The sequence below is a fragment of the Argiope bruennichi genome, chromosome 10 (assembly GCF_947563725.1).
Source record: "Argiope bruennichi chromosome 10, qqArgBrue1.1, whole genome shotgun sequence".
NCBI classification, from domain to species: Eukaryota; Metazoa; Arthropoda; class Arachnida; order Araneae; family Araneidae; genus Argiope; species Argiope bruennichi.
The window spans coordinates 45,123,679-45,143,645 of record NC_079160.1 but is presented as its reverse complement, the minus strand read 5'-3'; positions in this window follow the sequence as shown (position 1 = coordinate 45,143,645).

Below are 19,967 nucleotides of genomic sequence, written 5' to 3'. Positions count from 1 at the left end.
GTTTTTTTTTCTCCCAACAGAAATGAGGCTAGGGTTAACATTTTTCGGCGGATTATTTCAAACGATTCTGTTTATTTTCTTAATGTTTTATGCATTTAAAATTGAACATTGTTAATGAATCCATGTTTCAGATTCATTCTGAAATACTTTTGAATTAAAATAACACAGAATAAAGGAAATTAAAAATGTATAATCTGCATAGCGTTACCCCAACTGGCGTAGAAAAATTCACGCATTTGCGTTACCGTAATTGGCGAAGAAAATTCACGCATGCGCATGCTGTTCCGATTGTTGCCATGACAACCATTATCAACGGACGATTTAAATTATTTTTAGGTTAGTTGCATGCTTTTGTAATTAAATTGTATTTATGTTAATTATATATATTTTTTGTATATGCTTATAGTTTTAAGTACATCGTTTTTTCAGTAGTTTTTTTAAACCTGTTTTCGACCGATTATTTTAAACGATTCATTTTGTTTTCTTAGAGCTTGATGCATTTAAAATGAAACATTGTTAATGAATCGATCTGTTCATGATGAATCTGAGAAAATTTTGTTGACAAATTCTTGAGATAATACATAAATTAAGAAAGATATTCTTTAGTGCCCATAAAGTTTAAACGCTCAGCGACTCTATTATCAGTAATCATATTATTAAAAAAAATGCTTTGTTTCAGTAAAAAAAAATTATTATATTAATTGCAGATTAATCATTTACACTTTAATTTAATGTAAAGCATAAATTCTACCGGAGCTAACAGAAAATGAGAGAGATACAGATTACGTTATGACTGAAGGTCTTTATAATATTATGAGTGAATTGAAATTTGAAATTTTGAAATATTTTAATGAAGAAGCTATTAAAGTAGGAATTGCATAAAATATTTAACTATTAAAATTTTAACGAGCATTAAGATTGGCGAACCGGCTGGTCGCCAAAGGCGGCTAGTATTATATAAATTTATGCAAGAAAACCCCCAAAGTTTCTAAAAATCTCTGTAATGTGGTGCAGTTCTGGAGCTTGAATCGATTTCATTTTCATTTTCAAACGAGTCTCTGATATTTCACTAAGAAATGTTGAGATTAGAGATTGCAATATCGGACCAAAAGTTCAATACCGGTATTCGGTATTTTTTAGATCTTAATACCGGGATACCGGTAGTAGAAATTTTTGAAAAAGAAAGAAAACACATATGTTTCTTTGTTTTATTTGTCAGTTTTATTAGAGAGTGTAAATATCACAAAAATAATTTGTAACTTATAAATTATAACACTATATAAAGAATCACAAAAAAGTAAAGGAACATCTTATTTATTTAAATCACAGAAACGTGTAAATATCCCTATTCAGTCTTTGATACTATTACAAATTTTTTAAATGTGATCTTAAAAACATAATGCATCCATTGTACTGTCATTAAGCCTGAAAAGTAATTTTGTATGAAAATTACCAGCTGTCGAAAACGCTCTTTCGGCATCTACGCTAGTTGGTGATACTGTTAGCAATGCTCGATATATTTTTTTAAAGTATTTACCTCTAAATCCCTCATCTTCAAATAAATCAATTTCTCTTCGGATGGTTTTGGGTATAGCTGATTTCTGTATTGTATTTTGGTTTATTGATTTTTTTTTATTTATCGCTAATTCTAATTTCTGTTCAAGAGACAATTCCTTTTCACTATCGATATTAGTGCCATCATAATCTTTGATAACTGTACCGAATTCTTCTGAATGTGGATAGATTTGTGGGTAAAAATTTTTAAGAAAATTTACTATAAACTTGATCAGATTTGAATTGGTTAGTCTCTTTTCTTCTTTTTCATTTTCATTTTTAAAATCATTATAATTATGGAAATACAATGAGACATTTTCTATTTCGGTATGCCTTTCTTCTGTGCAATTTTTCCATGTAATATATAATTCTTCCGATTGTGATGTGTGCTGTTCTATCAGTGTTTGCAACATGAAATTTTTTGTTGCATTAGCTGTTAATAAATTAGAATCTCTCTGGCATAATGCCTCAACAGCCCGTTTTATTGGAAGTAGAGCTGATACAGTTCTGGATATTAAGTCGAATTCACTATCTGAAAAATGAATTTGTAGGTTTAAATTGATTATTGCTTTTTGGATTGGATTTCTCAGTTTCCGTCATTAGGAGTAAACTGTTAGGAGTAAAAAAAATTCTAATAAATACGGAAAAATCGGTATTTAAACTTGTGAATACCGGAATTAGAAAATTGTAAAAATAGCTCAAAATACCGGTATTCGGTATCCCAGAATACCGGTATTGCAATCCCTAGTTGAGATAGATCATGAAGAAAAATATGAGTCGAATCCGTGGATTGAACCATCGTAGATACGTTGCATGGTAGAATGTTTGGCTTTGTCTGTCTTTATATTCTCTTAGTTATCAGAACGTACTATATTGTGATTGATAAAATTGTATTTAATATGTGGTACTGCGGGGTTGTATAAACGAAGAGGGCAATGACATCTAATAAATACAATTAATAAATATAATTATTAAAAAAATTATGAATAAAAGAAATAAATATGCTTAAATAAATATAATTTGATTGAATTTTTAAAAATATTATTTAACTAGAGAAAAATAACGGTACAGCGTGCAGGGCTCGGGGGTTTCGGCCAAATTCCCCCCCCCCCATGAATGTACAGGAAATACAAAATAAAGTAGTATTTCGGTAATTTTTTCGAAAATGGAGAGCTGGGAGAAACGATCATTGATGACGTAACTAGGTGTCATGAGCTTTAATAAGAAATAATAATAATAATAAAAAAATAACGAAATCGGTACAATGGTTGTGGCTTTAGGGAATTGTCCGAGGTTTTTCATCATAGAAAATATTCTGTGAAATAATATTTTTTGGACTAGAAATTGGAATTGGAATGTAGTTGTGAGATATGCGACCTTCTGTTATGTATTTAGAGGTCATGTGCTTTTATCTGAAATAAAAATTACCGAAATAAAACAAGTGGCTGAAGATGGAGAAATGGTAGATTGATTTTCCTATATATATACTTGTTTTATATGATCAAAATGTAATGAAAATACTGTTGATATATTATGGAATCGGAATGGCAGAAGATGGCAGTTCAAGTATTATAATCGTTATCTATGCAGTGTTACAGGACAAGATATGAGCCAAGAGTCCTTTAGATTCATATGTTCTATGTAGCAATCTAACTAATTAAAACAACTTTTTCGTCACTTTCTTTTTTTTTGCAATAGAAATCACAACGGGTTTCGTATATAATGTTCATAAAGTGAGAATTAATACTTCATTCTCAAAAACTTTAAAAGAATTCGAACCATATGGCATTTAATATTTTGCCAAAAACTGTATTAAAGAAACAGCAATCTTAGCTATTTTTCAGTCAATCGCATTCAGCGGGAATCTTACAATTTGAACTAGATATAGAGATTTATATATCCTCCCTCCCCCAACCCCCAAGAAACACGATGGTTCATCATTTTTACAGACATTAAATATTAGTTACAGAAAAATATATTTATCAAAAGTTGACTTTTCTTTCCAGCGTGTCGATAAATCCCAAGTTTTTCGCTGACGTTTACTGCATTTCAATGGAATAGATATAATATATGCGAACTGGGATAGGTTCAAATAATTTCCTTAAATGTTTGAAATGTATTGATTCTTTTTTTTTTTTTTTTTTTTTTGGAATAAAGAGAAATAAGTTTCGCCAGACGATTTTTTTTTATAACGTAGAACTATTTTGAAAAGGGGTTAGATGACAGGCGAGTAGAAAATATGAGCCTCAAAAACTCAGTTTCGAAAATTTTTGAAGCTTTGATTCGAAATAAATTGACCTTATTTGAAATTATAATATATTATTTCTAACCAAACTTCAGTTATTTAAAGTTTATTTTTCGATCCATTAATGTACTGCATTTTGTATAATTTTTATTAAAAAATAGATTTGACACTTTTTAGAGTGAACTTATTTTTCCATAAATCATTCAAGTAATCTGTTATTATTCTGAAAATCGACGGTAAAAAAATCATTAATGTACGGTTCCGTCGCCAAGCTTGAGAAACCATTAAAAAGTTCGCCAAATAAGTGCCATTTTGGATAACTACAGAAACATTAACATTCAGAAATAATCCATTCATTTTTTTATTAAAAAATTTTATATTTTTATTTTACATGTAAAATTATTTTTAGAATTATTTTCTAGTAATTCTTCTATAATGCACGCTTCTGCAATTATTTCAAGAAACTATTTTAACTCCAATTTTTAAATTTGTAAAAAATGCGATTTGGGTTCACATTGACCTTTAATTCGTCGTTTGGCATTTAACTTTTTCTCGAGGTTTTGGCGCCAACGGTTGAAATGCTCGCCAAACGAGCGCCAATTTGGACAGCAGCAAAGAAAAAAAAGAAAAAAAACCACACTTTTACTCGAAAAATATTAGACTTTTATTTTGTAGAGCTGCATTTGAAATTCTGCAAATTACCACTTTTGACGATTATCATTCGAAAAAGATTAGAGTTAGACGAGACTGTACAGTGGTGTATATATATATATCAAGTAATATTATAAGCAGAGGACAAAGTGAAATGGTTTCGTTTCCATTTCTACATTAGAATTTGTTATTGACTTGTATCTTACTTCCTGATCTGATAGAACTCTAAAATATTTCACAGATACGTGTTCCCGATGATAATAATGTATTGCGACATTTTCAGAGCTAAATTAAAAATTATTCAGTTAATTTTCTTTAAAGTCCATTCCATATCGATAAAGAAATTTAGTAAGGAATTCGGGAAAAGATGGATCACAAAATTGCATAAAAACTGTAATAAAAAATTGCGAATATATGAATTACCAGAAAATATTACATGAATTATTTAAAAATAAATATTTATTTATGTATTAATAATAAATAAAATTGGCATAAATCTTTTTTTTTATCAGATAATATACAGAGACAAACATGTAACAGTATGAGGTTATATATCTATACTTATAATAAAGCTCAATGTGTGTGTGTGTTGGCGCTCTACAGGTCAGGTCATTTGACATACAGCTATCAAATTTGGTACATGTATACCTTAGAGGTCGGGAATGTGCACCTGGGGTCCCTTTTTTTGAAATTTTAATTAGAATTTAAATCCTTAATTAAAAACTAACTTTCCCGCCAAAAAAATCTTCCATTTTCCCCACCGCCGACTTTCAGTTATTTTTTTCTCCCAACAGAATTGAGGCTAGGGTTAACATTTTTCGGCGGATTATTTCAAACGTTTCTGTTTATTTTCTTAATGTTTTATGCATTTAAAATTAAACATTGTTAATTAATCCATGTTTCACATTCATTCTGAAGTACTTTTGAATTAAAATAACACAGAATAAAGGAAATTAAAAATGTATAATCTGCATAGCGTTACCCCAACTGGCGTAGAAAAATTCACGCACTTGCGTTAACGTAGCTGGCGAAGAAAATTCACGCATGCGCATTGTTTTCTGACTGTTGACATGGCAACCAACGGATGATTTAAATTATTTTTAGGTTAGTTGCATGCTTTTTTAAGTAAATTGTATTTATGTTAGTTATATATTTTTTGTATATGCTTATAGTTTTAAGTACATCGTTTTTTAAGTAGTTTTTTTTAACCTATTTTCAATGATTTAAATTATTTTTAGGTTAATTGGATGCTTTTGTAATTAAATTGTATTTATGTTAGTTATATACTTTTTTGTATATGCTTATAGTTTTAAGTACATCGTTTTTTAAGTATTTTTTTAAACCTGTTTTCGATCGATTATTTTAAACGATTCATTTTATTTTTTTAGTGTTTGATGCATTTAAAATTAAACATTGTTAATGAATCGATCTGTTCATGATGAATCTGAGAAATTTTTGTTGACAAATTCTTGAGATATTACATAAATTAAGAAAGATATTCTTTAGTGCCCGTAAAGTGTAAACGCTCAGTGACTCTATTATCAGTAATCATAGTATTAAAAAAATGCTTTGTTTCAGTAAAAAATATTATTATATTAATTGCAGATTAATCATTTACACTTTAATTTAAAGCATAATTTCTACGAGGGGTAACAGACAATGAGAGAGATACATATCAGGCTATGACTGAAGGCCCTTATAATATTATGAGTGAATTATATGACTATCAAAATTTGAAGTTTTAAAATATTTTGCCGAAAAATCTATTAAAGTTGGAATTGCGTAAAATATTTAATGGTACGATCGGAGTTTAACTCCTGCTTGTAGCAATTTTTAAAAATCGCCAACAACGACCTTGCGAAATGTTCAAAAGCAAAGGAGCAGATGTTCAATTATGGTGCATAATAAAGATTGCCAGCTTTGGAGCGTTATCGCAACTTGGCGAAGAAGGGGGTTAAACTCCGGTTCAACCTATTTAATTATTAAAATTTAAACGAACATTAAGATTGGCGAACCGGCTGGTCGCCAAAGGCGGCTAGTAGTTTTATAAAGAAAATAATCCATCATCAACATCGAAACAAGCAAAATTCTCAATCATTTAAAAATACTTTATGCTTTGAAAACTCAAAATGCTTTGAATTTTTCAACTAATTTTTAAAACTATTATAATAGCTGTTTTCTTTACAAAATTTTTAACAAATTTTTTTTTCTCCCAATTCTTAGCAGAAAAGTCTTTTATTTTGTACAGGAAAAAAAATATTTTTGGAAAAGATTTGATTATTATTCCTTTTGAACCTTGGTAATACAAACATACACAATATTTTTTACTTATCATCGATAATGGCAATGTTTGGGTCTCTGAATAAGTAAGATAAGGACTGTTTTTTTTTTTTGTTGTTGTTGTTGCTGTTAAAGAAACTGATGAAATGAAGGCAAGAATACAAAATTCTTATTGCCTGAAACTTCCAAATAATAAAACTTTTTTGAGTGGAGTTTTTATACTATAGTTTCTGCCATTTTTGTCAATAATTAATTGTTATGTACACATTTTTAATTACTATTTAACTTTACCTGAAAGCATTATCAGCCAATTAAGAAATGAATCGGATAATTTAATTACATTATAATTCTGTTTAACTTTTGAAGATACTAATACAGGGCTAGAAGCCTCTCAACCAATTAGGAACGTTCGACTCGTATCTCCGTTCCTACTGGACGGATCGGGAAAATTCTCGATGTTTCGGGTATAATCTATTGTGGCGCCAAAGTCGCCAAATTCGTCGCCAAATGGTCGCCAAGTTTGTCGCCAAGTTCTGGGACCTCCCATGGAACCAACTATGTTGGAAAGCCGCATCACAGGTTCGTAACAATATATTGAGTGCACTATATACTCTGATTTCTTAAAGACGGATTAGAATGTGTTAAATTTTAGAAAAAAAACATTTAAAAACACATTTTTTCACTTTAATTATTAAATTTATGTTAAAAATTAATGCATTAAAATTATGTTTTTTTTTATTTTACTTATTTTTTATTTTCTATTTATTTATTTATTATTTACCGTTATAAATGTTATGGAATCTTGGAAGAACTATTATCCATTAGGTTACCAGACGTAAGGAATAAAAAGAATAATTAGATTAATTAACTGATAAATAATTAAGTTTGGAAGACCCTAAAATAATACATTTTTCCCATTCATTTATATCTTTCAAGTATACAAAGCTTATAAATTTTATTATACCAGGAAGTGAGTGAAACATCTGTTACAATGTTCTATCTTTACGAATATGAAACAGGACAAGCTAAATAAAAAGTGCAAGAGAAACACATTGTAACGGCATTTTGACACATTTAATAAAAGCGCTTAATGCTGTTACTTTCTTTTGTAAAAATTAATAGGTTCATTTTCATGAAGTTCAATTGAGTTAATTTATGAACACGTGACACGTATCATGCGCAACTCGCCAATATAATTTTTGAATGAATTTCGTATTTTGCTGGACATAAAAAACATGACTTCAAATGGCTGTTTAAAACAGAGATGACACGGATATAAGTTTTTAATGTGACTATAAAGTCATACATATTGGTTCGGTTTAACGACTTTCTGTGTATGACACTTTTAACTAATATTCGAACAAGCTCATGATTTTTCACTTGTCATTTATCGATTTCTCTGAGATAAGTTATTATTGATGTAGATTACCTTTAGGAAAATTTAGAACTAAATTGGAATGATAGAACCGAGGGTCCATATAAAAAGTAAGAATTTGAAATTTTTTAAGAAATATATAGAATATAACAAACAATATAGAATATAATTCTTTTTCAACATTTAAAACTTTTTTCAAGTGGAACAAAAATGTGGTGGTCTGATATTAAGAGCTCTGCTTCCAGACCGAAGGGCTCCTGATTCGAGACTCTTTTCCACCAATGAAGCATCGTGTAAGCGGTTTTTGTACAAGTTAAATCAGTTGGAATCAAATGTCTTCTCGTTGATATGGCGAGAAAAAATTCGAAGGTGTCACATCAGGTGTCACCCTCTTTTATCTGACCGTGACTCAAATTTACGAATTAAAATGTGACCCTATTTTAACTAGTCTCAATACCATCTTACAATTGGAACTAGTTTTAGTGATTAGTTTTTGGACTATAGTTAGAGCTGAAACCATGCAGTGTGGAATTATGCACGATGAATCTATTATTTTGAAAGTTAATTAAAATTTTAATTATTAAAAAAAACTTTTTTCCTTTTTTTCGCGATAAGCCGAAATATTTTTGAATAAAAATTGTTTTTGCACGGTTTAATACTCTTGTTTTTAATGATATCAATTTGTCATGCAATTCTTCTTGACTTTTGAGAGTTTTTCTATTTTTTTGTATAATTTTCAATAATGGTTTTTATAGTTGTAAAGAAATTCAATCCGTTTTCTTTATTTCAGCAAATAATTAATTGCATGAGTTTCTATCATACTATTGAATACTTGCATACTTTACGTGAATAATAATAAAGAAGATGAATGCCATAGAAGTTAAACAACCATGAACGAAAACGTGAAATTAGAAAATAAATTATTCTCATATTTCTGCTTCTAATGTCATTTTGATATAATGAGAGGCACAATCCTAAAGAAGGTTCATATGTACAATAAAGAGAACAGGTATAAGGTTATAAAAATTACGTGGCATTATGTCTATCATAACATGATGCTTAAAGATACTTTGTTAGTGGAAACCATGAACAAATTATGCATAAAACGTTTAATTGATATTAATCATTGCTATTATTTCCGGTATTAAATTAGTCGCCAAAGGTGACTAGTACTAGATGTACCATACAGTTATTTCAAGATGACTTTGAAGGATGGTAAATAGTTTCAGTTTGTAATTTATGATGCTCCTTTTCATTAGATACCCTAAAACCAACTTTATTTGATTTTTATAGATTTTTTTAAGGAAACTTTTTCGCTTATGTGAAACTTTTAAAATTAAACTTAGTCTATAACAAGCAAGTTTATAATTTGATAAAATTTTGAAGATAGCAAAACAAAATGCTATTCCTATTAATATAAAGGTAACAGAACAAAATGCTATTCCCATTAATATATATAATTTTTTTTTGTAGAAACTTGTAGTGAAAGAGATTCATTTTGTACTTTCTTGTGTTCGAAGTATTCAAAACGAAAGTATTGTAATCGTCAAAAAATTGGATCTCGGAGATTTTGATGAATTTTTTGTTTTAGAATTCGAGTCCAAAAAATACATTTTTGAACTACAATGTCTGTCTATGAGCTAATTAAAAATGTCTTAAACTAGTCAGATGAAATGTAGTATATGGTATTTATACACCAAAATTGTTGTTTTAATCCAATTATGAACGAAATTCATGAAGAAAAAGGCTGTTGTCTGTCTGTTAAAAATGTATTTAATATTATACAATGCTCATATGCCTGAAAGAAGTAATTAAAAAGAAGAAAAGAATTGTTGTGAAATATACTTAGAGAATAATTTTAAAAATGCCTTTAAATTAGCTAGAAGAACTGTGAAAAAAAATTGTAAATTTAGACAAAAAAAAAAAAAAAAAAAAAAGAAAAAAGAATCGTAATTCTGTGAAAATAAATTGAATAATTATTTTCTTGCATTCGAAATATACCAAGAGAAAGTATTGTAACTATCAGTAAATTTGCTCCAAATTTTTGACTGAAAAAATTAAAGTTATACAAAAACAACATTTTTTACTTTTCTATGAAAGAAAAAAATATTAATTGTCAGTTTGAAAATTTTCTTTTTTTTTTAACTAAAATACTCCCACGCATTTAAGATAATGTCATTTTACATTTCAGAATTCCTATGAAAGGCTCTTAAAAAAAGTACGTATCTTACACACTTTTTTGTCTTTAAAGTTTTCTTTAAAAGGACAATAAAGCTTTCATTTTTTCGGTTTTATTTTACTAAATAAAAATTACTTTTTTATATCGTTCTAAAAACATTTGTTGTAGAAACTTGGCTCTTATTCAGAAAAATCTAATGAAACATTTTTTTTTTCACTTTGTGCCGTTCGAAAATAAAATTTATGGCAGACGATAACATGATTACATTTACCAATTTTTCATTTCTTTTAAGTCGATTGTTTTTGAAAAAATTATTTCATAATCTGCACTGTATTAAAAATAAAAGCTTTCCTTACAAAGCTCCTATGAACTAATAAAATATATTTACTTCCTATAAACAGTAGAAATTTTTAAAAATTTTTGCTTTTATTTCAAAAATAGTTTTAAAAAGTTAATAAACTTAGCTCCAACCATCTGGATTTGACAGATGTTTTTGTTCATTAATGTTAGACAATTTACGAAAAGTTGCTTACTTTTTTATGCAGTTAGTTACTATTAACTTATTACTAAAACCTTAATTATTTTGCATTTGTAATTATATTCAAAAAAGTTATTTAGTTTTTATCTGAGTTTATATAGTTTTACTAAAATATATAAAAAATATTCTTTTATCTTTTATTATAATGGAATCATTTAACACGACAATATTGTTACATGATTTTCCCAAGTAATCTATAATTTAATACTGCATTATTTACACAGTACTACGACCTTTTCCCTTATTTAAGACAAGCAACGAAATAAAAAATTAAGTTCGTGTGTTTAATGCATAAAATTAGGATCTAAATATAAGTTCATTGAGTAAGTGGTAAAAAATTAATATTAAATATTAATTCTGGGAAGTTGACATTATTCCATTTTTTCTCTCAAATGTTTGTGCCTTACTTAAGGAATTAAATCAAAAATAAGGAAACGGTTTCTTAATATATTTTATTTCCTAAAATGTGTTGCAAAAAAGAAACGAGAGATAATTTTTTAAAAATATTTTTTAAATAAAAAAAAATATATAGACTAGAACAAAAAGTCAAAATAAGACTGAATATAGCTGGCGAAAACATGGATTAAATGTATTGGTTAAATAACTGTTTTATGTAATATGCATATGATAGAGATATTTACTTTCTATTTAACAGCTATCTGAATCTGTTATGTTTCAGTCATATAACAGTTAAACCAAATATATTTTTCAGTGATAATTCTCAAAATTAAATACTCCGTCTTTATAATCTTTTACAATATTTAAAACAATTTTAGCACATTTTCTATCACATTTAAAATTAAAAGGAATGATTCCCCATATGAAAATTCACTGGAATAAGAATAATTTTAATATAAATAAGTCATTATGTTTGTTTGTTCTACTTGTAAGCGACAAGGCATATTTTTATCAAATTTTGTATATTTATTCTTGATAAGAATAAAAGAAAGAATACCGTCAACTTTTAATGCTGAAAAGGTTAATTAAATATTCAATAAATTATAAAGTAACTGAAATTTTGATGTTTTCTACTGTAACTTTGGAGAAAATTATTTTATTACAAATACTTTAATGCTAACCTAAAAGTCAAAATTTTAACTTTTTTAGTGATACCAAAATTCTTTCTGTGAAGTATTTTCTTCAGTTTTTTTAATTCTTTCGTAATTTACCACAGCCGATTTTGAAATATAGTATCAAATCAAAACTCTTTTATGCTTCACATCCTTAGGATTTATTTTTTATTTTTCATTATCATTCCTTTTTTAAATCTTTTTATTTAACGATGCACAAAAGAACTGGAAGAGTTGATACATGTTTTGAACAGAGTTTCATCTTCAAGCGATTTAAAAGAGACCTAGGTCATCAATTAAGTGGAATGGTGTAATAAAGGGATTTGTGCATTATAATAGTTTGTATAAAATTAGTTCTTATATAAAATTACACATGTAATCATTAAAATTACGAACAATATATTCAACTAATTCAATAAGTCGTTTCATTAGTTTTAAAATAATGATAATGATTTCCTTTTTAATAACTTATACTTATTCTGATTTACATAGATAAGAAGATAATTCTTTTATAAATTTAGAATATTATTGTCTTCAAATTTTTTTAAATTGCATTTTTATCCAATTAAAATATTGCATATTTAGAATGCAATGTTTTGAACAAAATTAATTCCTTTTTGTTTATGTTATCAAAGCAATATTTTTTTAAAAACTTACGAATAAGATATTCCTCTGTAGGTGAAAGTTATACATTTGAATAAAATAATAGCAAGAAAATAATAGAGTAGAAATATGTATACGATTACAATTAATTTCATTTAAAAAATCGTTTGCAGAATTGTTGCGGCTTTTCAAAATTGAATATTTATTTGTATCAAACCATATTTTAGTAATTCATCGAATAATCTCAAATTCTATTCTTCGAAACTGAAGATTACAATTAAACATTTAATTATAAGCATAATCAGCAATTAAAAATTTCAATAATTATTTACTCCTTATGTTTCGGGTTTTGAAAAGATTATTTGACAATTTATTGTCCATAAAAATAGTTTGAAATATTTTGTAATATCCACAAGTGCTTTTAATTTTTACATTGAAAATTCTATTTAACAATTGTTTTTTTACATCAAATTAATGCATTCTATAAATAATCCACATTAGAAAACAAACAGTTGTTCTTCAAAATTAAAATATAATCCCATTATTGAATTTAGTGAGAAGTTCGAAATGAATTTCTGAAGGAAAAATCAATCGCGAAATTCGCGAAGAATGCGAAGAATCTTGAGGTGGGAGGAAAAAGTTCCGTGTTTGTGCTTTGGAATCACCTTTACCTTTTCCATCGCCTTTTACATGGCTCCAAAATTCTTCAAAGATTTGATTTGACTTGATTTGCATAGTTCAAAACTCAACGAGAAGCTTTCGTATTTTCTCGAAGTTCTTAAGTACTCGGTAAACACCAGTTTGGATACAACTTTATTGTTGATTTAATCAGTTAGGGAATTAAGGAGCACGTTTTATTCGAGCGAACGCTATTAATTAAATATTTATTTCAAAACGGTTTGGGATTTATATTTTGTTAATTTCTTTTCTAGTTTCTTACTGAAAATTTATTAATATATTTCCGTAAGCAACTATTATAATGTTTATTTTATGCTTTATCCTATTCAGTTAAATTAGATAAATTGATCCGGTTATTTTTATTACAAATGTTATTGATAAATATAATTATGTTTCTATCTAAAAATCACTCTTACTAATTTCTATATATGATATCCAATTTTATATTTTATCGTGCGGGATTTTATTTAATTTTTGTCTTCTTAAAACTAAATATATAAAAAGACTGAGTTTTATCGAGCTTTTTTTAAAAAATAAAATCTTGTTTTTTCGGCAAAAATATTTAAATAAGAATCACATACTGACTATGTATAAATATTTTTCATTCTTACCTATATATGAACTGGTCATTTAAGTAAAAAAAATCAAGAATGCATTTAGTTTAATATGTTATTCGAAACAATCTGCTATTACAGTATTCATTTTAAAGTTTATAATCATTTATATTTTCGAACTTGCACTCAGTTTTACTATGATGAAATCGAGTCCGAGATGTTGTTATATGACATTGTCAGCATGACAGCAGATAGAAACTGGCTCTAATAGTTAAATATAAAAAAATGTGCTTTTTGTGCAAAATTTCACTTTTTCAGGAAAGATACCTCTATAGATAAACTTACAAAGCAAAACCTTATCTAAATATAAAATTTAATTCAAATCGTTAGAGCCTTTTCCGAGATACACGAAATATATATACATACAAGAAATGCTCATTTAAATGTCTAAGATAAAGGAATATATAAACATTATGATTTGACATAAAATATTTTATGCTAATTTTATTGGAGCAAGGTCATTAAATCAAAATCTACATTTACAGATTAATAAAGCGCAGATTGAAGATGAAATGATAAAACATCACACAATAAAAATATTTGAATAAAATAATATTTCTAAATGACTAAAATTTTATACCATATTGTATATATATATACAATACGGCGAAAAATTTTAGTTATTTAGAAATATTATTTTACTCAAAATTTTTTAATCATGCAAAAAAATTTTATGTTTTATCATTTCATCTTCTTTCTGCGTTTTATTAATTTGTAAATGTAGATTTTGATTAAATGATTTTGCTCAAATAAAATTAGCATAAAAAAACATAAAATACATAAAATATGCTCAAAAAACATAAAATATGTCTGCTTTTATTTATAGAATTTTTTTTTAATTAGAAATCTTCACTTAACAATCAACATCGTCTACTTGAAGTAAACAAACGGGGGGGGGGGGGGAGAGAGAGAAAAAAATTGAGTCTTTTTCAACCTTTATTGATATTTATGATTTCTTTTCATTTCTTTTAGAATATGTGATCTCATGTCCTTATAATGTATGAAAGAATATTCATATTGCTTACGAAGACAATAAGTTTTTCTTATTTTTGCAAAATTTGAAGAATAGAATTTAATCTTGTTATAATTTAAATGACAAAATGTTCAATTACTTGTATAAATAATGATTTAAAAAATAAAATCAATTTCGCATTTCGACGTTTTGTTGTTTTATGTTTTATATAATATTATAAATAAACTAAACAATTTTTTTTTATTTTGATTGCCGATAGATATAGTAATAACAAAAGTAAAAGTAATTTTTATGTATAACAGAAAATTACACGTAATTCGTGGCATTTTTTTTATAAGAGATCCTAATAGAAAAAAATACAAAAAGTAAAATAGAAACAAAATAATAAATATGAGAGGTAATCATAAAATATTGCTAGCCAGATATCTTATGATAAAGGAATCATGATGAATAATTCTGTTCGAAGTATTCTGTCCCAATTTTTGATTTCCGATTTTGTTTCATTTTACATTTTTGATCTTTGATTATTATTTTAAAATTTTCCGTTGTTCTATTATTTATTAATTATTCATTCGTGATGAAGTAGTTTACTACACCAAAACTTTTCTCTTTGTAGTTTCATTAAAATTATTTTTATTTATATTACTATTCGAATTCATTTTTCTTTTACTTCTGAATACTTATTTCTCAATTTTTGCATTAACATTTTTAATCTAATTTATTCAGACTTCCCTATTTTATTTAAATGCACAGAGCTATTTAAGTTTATCAGGGAAATTTTCTTCTGAATTTTAAGGACATATAAACACTGAAAATACATTAGCACTATTTCACGTTCAATAATTTCAATTATTCATTAAAGTGCACATTAAGTTCAAAATGTAGTCTAAATCATAAATAAAAACCCAAGTTTGTTTCCTAGATTCTGATTTTTAGTTGATTGCTCGAGTTCAAGAGCTAAGCGCAAATGTGCCAATTAAATCCTAGGTCCCAGAAAGCAATAAATTTATTTTAGGCTCCAGAACAGAGAAATGAGCATGGCTGTTCGTTCCCAATGGCGAAACACGAAGATTGTTTGCACATCAAGTTTCCACTAGATAATAAGTCCAGAACCTACAAGAGTAACAACATGTAGTTTCTAGTCCGGAGAGTCTTCACCTTTCTCATCTATCTGCTCTCTCGGAGCAATCGAACGATTGCAAAACGAGCGGCTGACAATTCAGAAATGATGAAAATGTAAATTCTTGCATTAGTTATTCTGCCTGAGAAATCTGGACCCAGGAACGCGAAAGTAATTGGATGACATCACAGCTATCTACTAAGCTGTCGCCGTAACTTATTATCTACATTTGAGTAGAGGCACAATTTATTCGACTTCTGTTAAATATTTAATTGAAAATTGCACATTTTCAGATTATTTTCTTACAAATGGATGGTAAGCTGGTATAGGTGTAAAACAAATGATATATTTTTGTAAAAGTAAACAAGATATCTAAATTAGAGACTTCGGTGTGTTTATAATTTTTAACCCCCTACCCCAGAAGGTCCGCGTATATGAGAGATACTTTACAGAAGAATTTTGTTTTATAGCTTTTCACCACGAAAGCATGTCTTTGCTTTTTCCTGTAGCTCCTTTGAACAAAGTTTGGAATTAGAAGCGTTAATAGAACACTACAAATCTGTTATTTATATTTAAGAGATACTTGGGTCCATTGAGATAAATTTTTGTTGTACGTTTTTTGTTGTTTGTTGTTTTAAAAATAATTTTGATGAATTTTTGTCGTACTTTTTTTTGTTTATTGTTTTAAAAATAATGTAGATGAATGTTTGTTGCTTTATAAATAATGTAGATGGATTTTTGTTGCACGTTTTTTTGTTTGTTGCTGTAAAAATAATCCAGATGGATTTTTGTTATACGCTTTTTTGTTTATTGTTTTAAAAATAATGTAGATGAATTTTTGTTGTGTGTCTTTTATGTTTGTTGCTTTATAGATAACGTGAATGGATTTTTGTTGTTTGTTGCTTTATAAACATTGTAGATGGATTTTTGTTGCACGTTTTGTTCTTTGTTGCTTTATAAATAATGTAGATGGATTTTTGTTGCACGTTTTTTTGTTTGTTGTTTCAACAATAATGTAGATGAATTTTTGTTGTACTTTTTTTTGTTTTTTGCTTTATAAATAATGAAGATGAATTTTTGTTGTACGTTTTTTGTTTGTTGCTTTATAAATAATGTCGATGGATTTTTACTGTACGCTTTTTATTTGTTGCTTTATAAATAATGTAGATGGATTTTTGTTGCACGCTTTTTTGTTTGTTGTTTCAACAATAATGTAGATGAATTTTTGTTGTACTTTTTTTGTTTTTTGCTTTATAAATAATGAAGATGAATTTTTGTTGTACATTTTTTGTTTGTTGCTTTATAAATAATGTCGATGGATTTTTACTGTACGCTTTTTGTTTGTTGCTTTATAAATAATGTAGATGGATTTTTGTTGTACGTTTTTTTGGTTTGTTGTTTTAAAAATAATGTAGACGAATTTTTGTTGTATGTGTTTTTGTTTGTTGTTTTAAAACTAATGCAGCGGAAATTAGCAGTTATATTACTCATTCTACAAACAGTAAAGAAAAGCTTCTTAGGTGGAAGTATCTATGACTACCGACAAATGCTCTAAAAAAAAGAATATGTTTAACGAAGAACACCAACTTTTTTATAAAGCATTCTAAAACAAAAAATGCTAAATAGAGCAGCTGAATTAGTATTGAAGAAATGAATAACATGCCATCAAATTAAAAAGATGTAATCAAACACACTAGAATCACAATAGAATATGGAAACACAATAGACTATGGGAAATTTATGTTTGAAATATTCTAAGCATATTTGCTTGGATTGCAATAGTGCAATGAGATGAATATGAAACTGACTTCTTTCTTTACTATATATACATTTCCTTTTCTTTTTATTTCCATATCGTTTCTGTAGTTTCATATTACAAATGGAAATATTGTCAACATTATTTATTTTATTTTTAGGTCATTTATTAATTCTTTAGTCATTTTACATAGTTTTTTGTGTTTTATGATTTCTTTGTTTCTATTCTCTTTCAATAAAAATAATTTAAAATAATATTACTTATTAATGTTTACCCAATTACAACCTAATTTTAATAATTAACATGGTAAATTTTATATTTGATTATAGTATATCTGGGAATTAGGCTCGACCTTTCGCCTATTTGATATAGTGCTGTAAGGTATTACATAATAGCTATTACAGAAATAATCAATGGTTTAGCCAAAGTTTCAGTACTTAAATGAATAAAAAAAATAAATGGAGAAATTATTTAGTTATTTGAAATATTTTATTGGTTTAGGGTTATTGTACCTCTTTTGTCGTATTTGGTCCAAAATTTGACGTAAATCTACATTTCTAAATGTAAAATTGTGTACCAAATTTAATCCATCTAGTGCTTTTCGTTTTTAACACTTTTCTTCAATGAATTTCGTATAAAGTTGATAAATATGCACAAATTCGATGTTTGGATCGCACACCAAATGTCATGCATTTAGGTTAACATTTTTATGTATTATTGTATTCATAAGTAAACAAATAAACATAATTCCAAAAAATGTGTCTGTATGATTGTGTCTGTAAAATGTGTCTGTATGTAAAAATGTGTCTGTAAAATGTGTAAGTCTAACACGCAAAGAATAATCAAAATCTCGAAATAGGCATTTTTTCGATAATTGCATTATCTTTTTACATATAAGAAAATAAAAAGCAAAAATAAAAAAAGAAGGCATACATAACGTTTTTTTCTTGCTCTGATGATAAATTGTACTCATTTTTTAAGAAAACATCTTAATATAGAGATAAAAATAAATAAAAACATATCCAATGTAAAAATATATTGCAGACATTACACAACATGGAGCACATTACGAGATAATGCACAAGTAAGATTTTGCTGAAACTTTTTTTTTGTGTGACAAAAGCGTGAATATGTAAGTAATATTCCTAATTTTATATAGCTCTATATTTTGGAATTCGTTTCTAGCGAAATATGCTTTATTTACAAAAAACTTTAATACATTTCATACATATGACATTTTCAATAGCAGGACTACAAATCTGTCTGCTGTCACAGACTACTGTTTTGAGTGCTATTGAGCAAAAATAGACGGCACAGACAGACTCAAATTCTTTTTCCAAATGCTCATGACAGCCTAGACAGTGAAGTGAGTGCAATTGATTGGGTAGGAGACAAGCAGTCTTGCCCATTAGGCTTCGTTTTCAATAAAACTTAGAAATAAAAGTAAAAATCTTTCAGACCATGCCCCATAATGCTTTATTGTAGATTTCTGAACTTGTTATATTTAATTTATACTGATATATGATTGCTTTGTATTCAAAGAAATGTATGTGAAGTCAATATTCTTTTATTATATCTTGATAAAAATAAAAATCATTATGGCTATGAATGTATATATGTATGATCCACGAATCCTTCTAAAGAACTGAGCCGCATTCAACCGAACTTTGCGTTTCTGCGAATTTTAAATATTATTAATAGAAAAATATTGATAAAGAATATCATTTCAGAATTCAAAGTTGAATATTCTGTTAATTAGAAATGAATCGAAATTTTACAGTTTTTCCACAATAACTTTATTGTAAATTATCCCACAAGAAATATTTTAAAACCATCTGAAAATTTAATTTTCGTACAATTTTTTCATAAAGTTCTATTTGTTTTTAAATTTTAATAAATAATTAAATAGAAGCTCATGATTTTGAAATAAAAAAATCTGGAGATCCTCCATTGCTAGGCAATGATTGAACTTTGAGTTATTCTATCTTTATTTTTGGTAATTATGTTTTATTTTTATAACTATTTTTGGTAAAGTTTTGGTAATTTTGTTGAAGTATATTTCGTTATTGAATACAAGATTATAAACGGATAATTATATCCAGAACATTAATAGAATTCAGCAGGAACACTAAAAAAAAATTTTAAAAACAAACAAACAAAAAAAAAGATTAGCAATTCATATCAAGAGCATCTAATGACTTGATTTATTGGTATAAAGAAACATAACTGTCACTGGACTTTAAAAATCGTTTGGTTCAATCCGATTTTTCATTTTAATTAAAAACATTCCAGACAATAAGAAAATTTTTTGTATTGTAAAATTTTATCCAA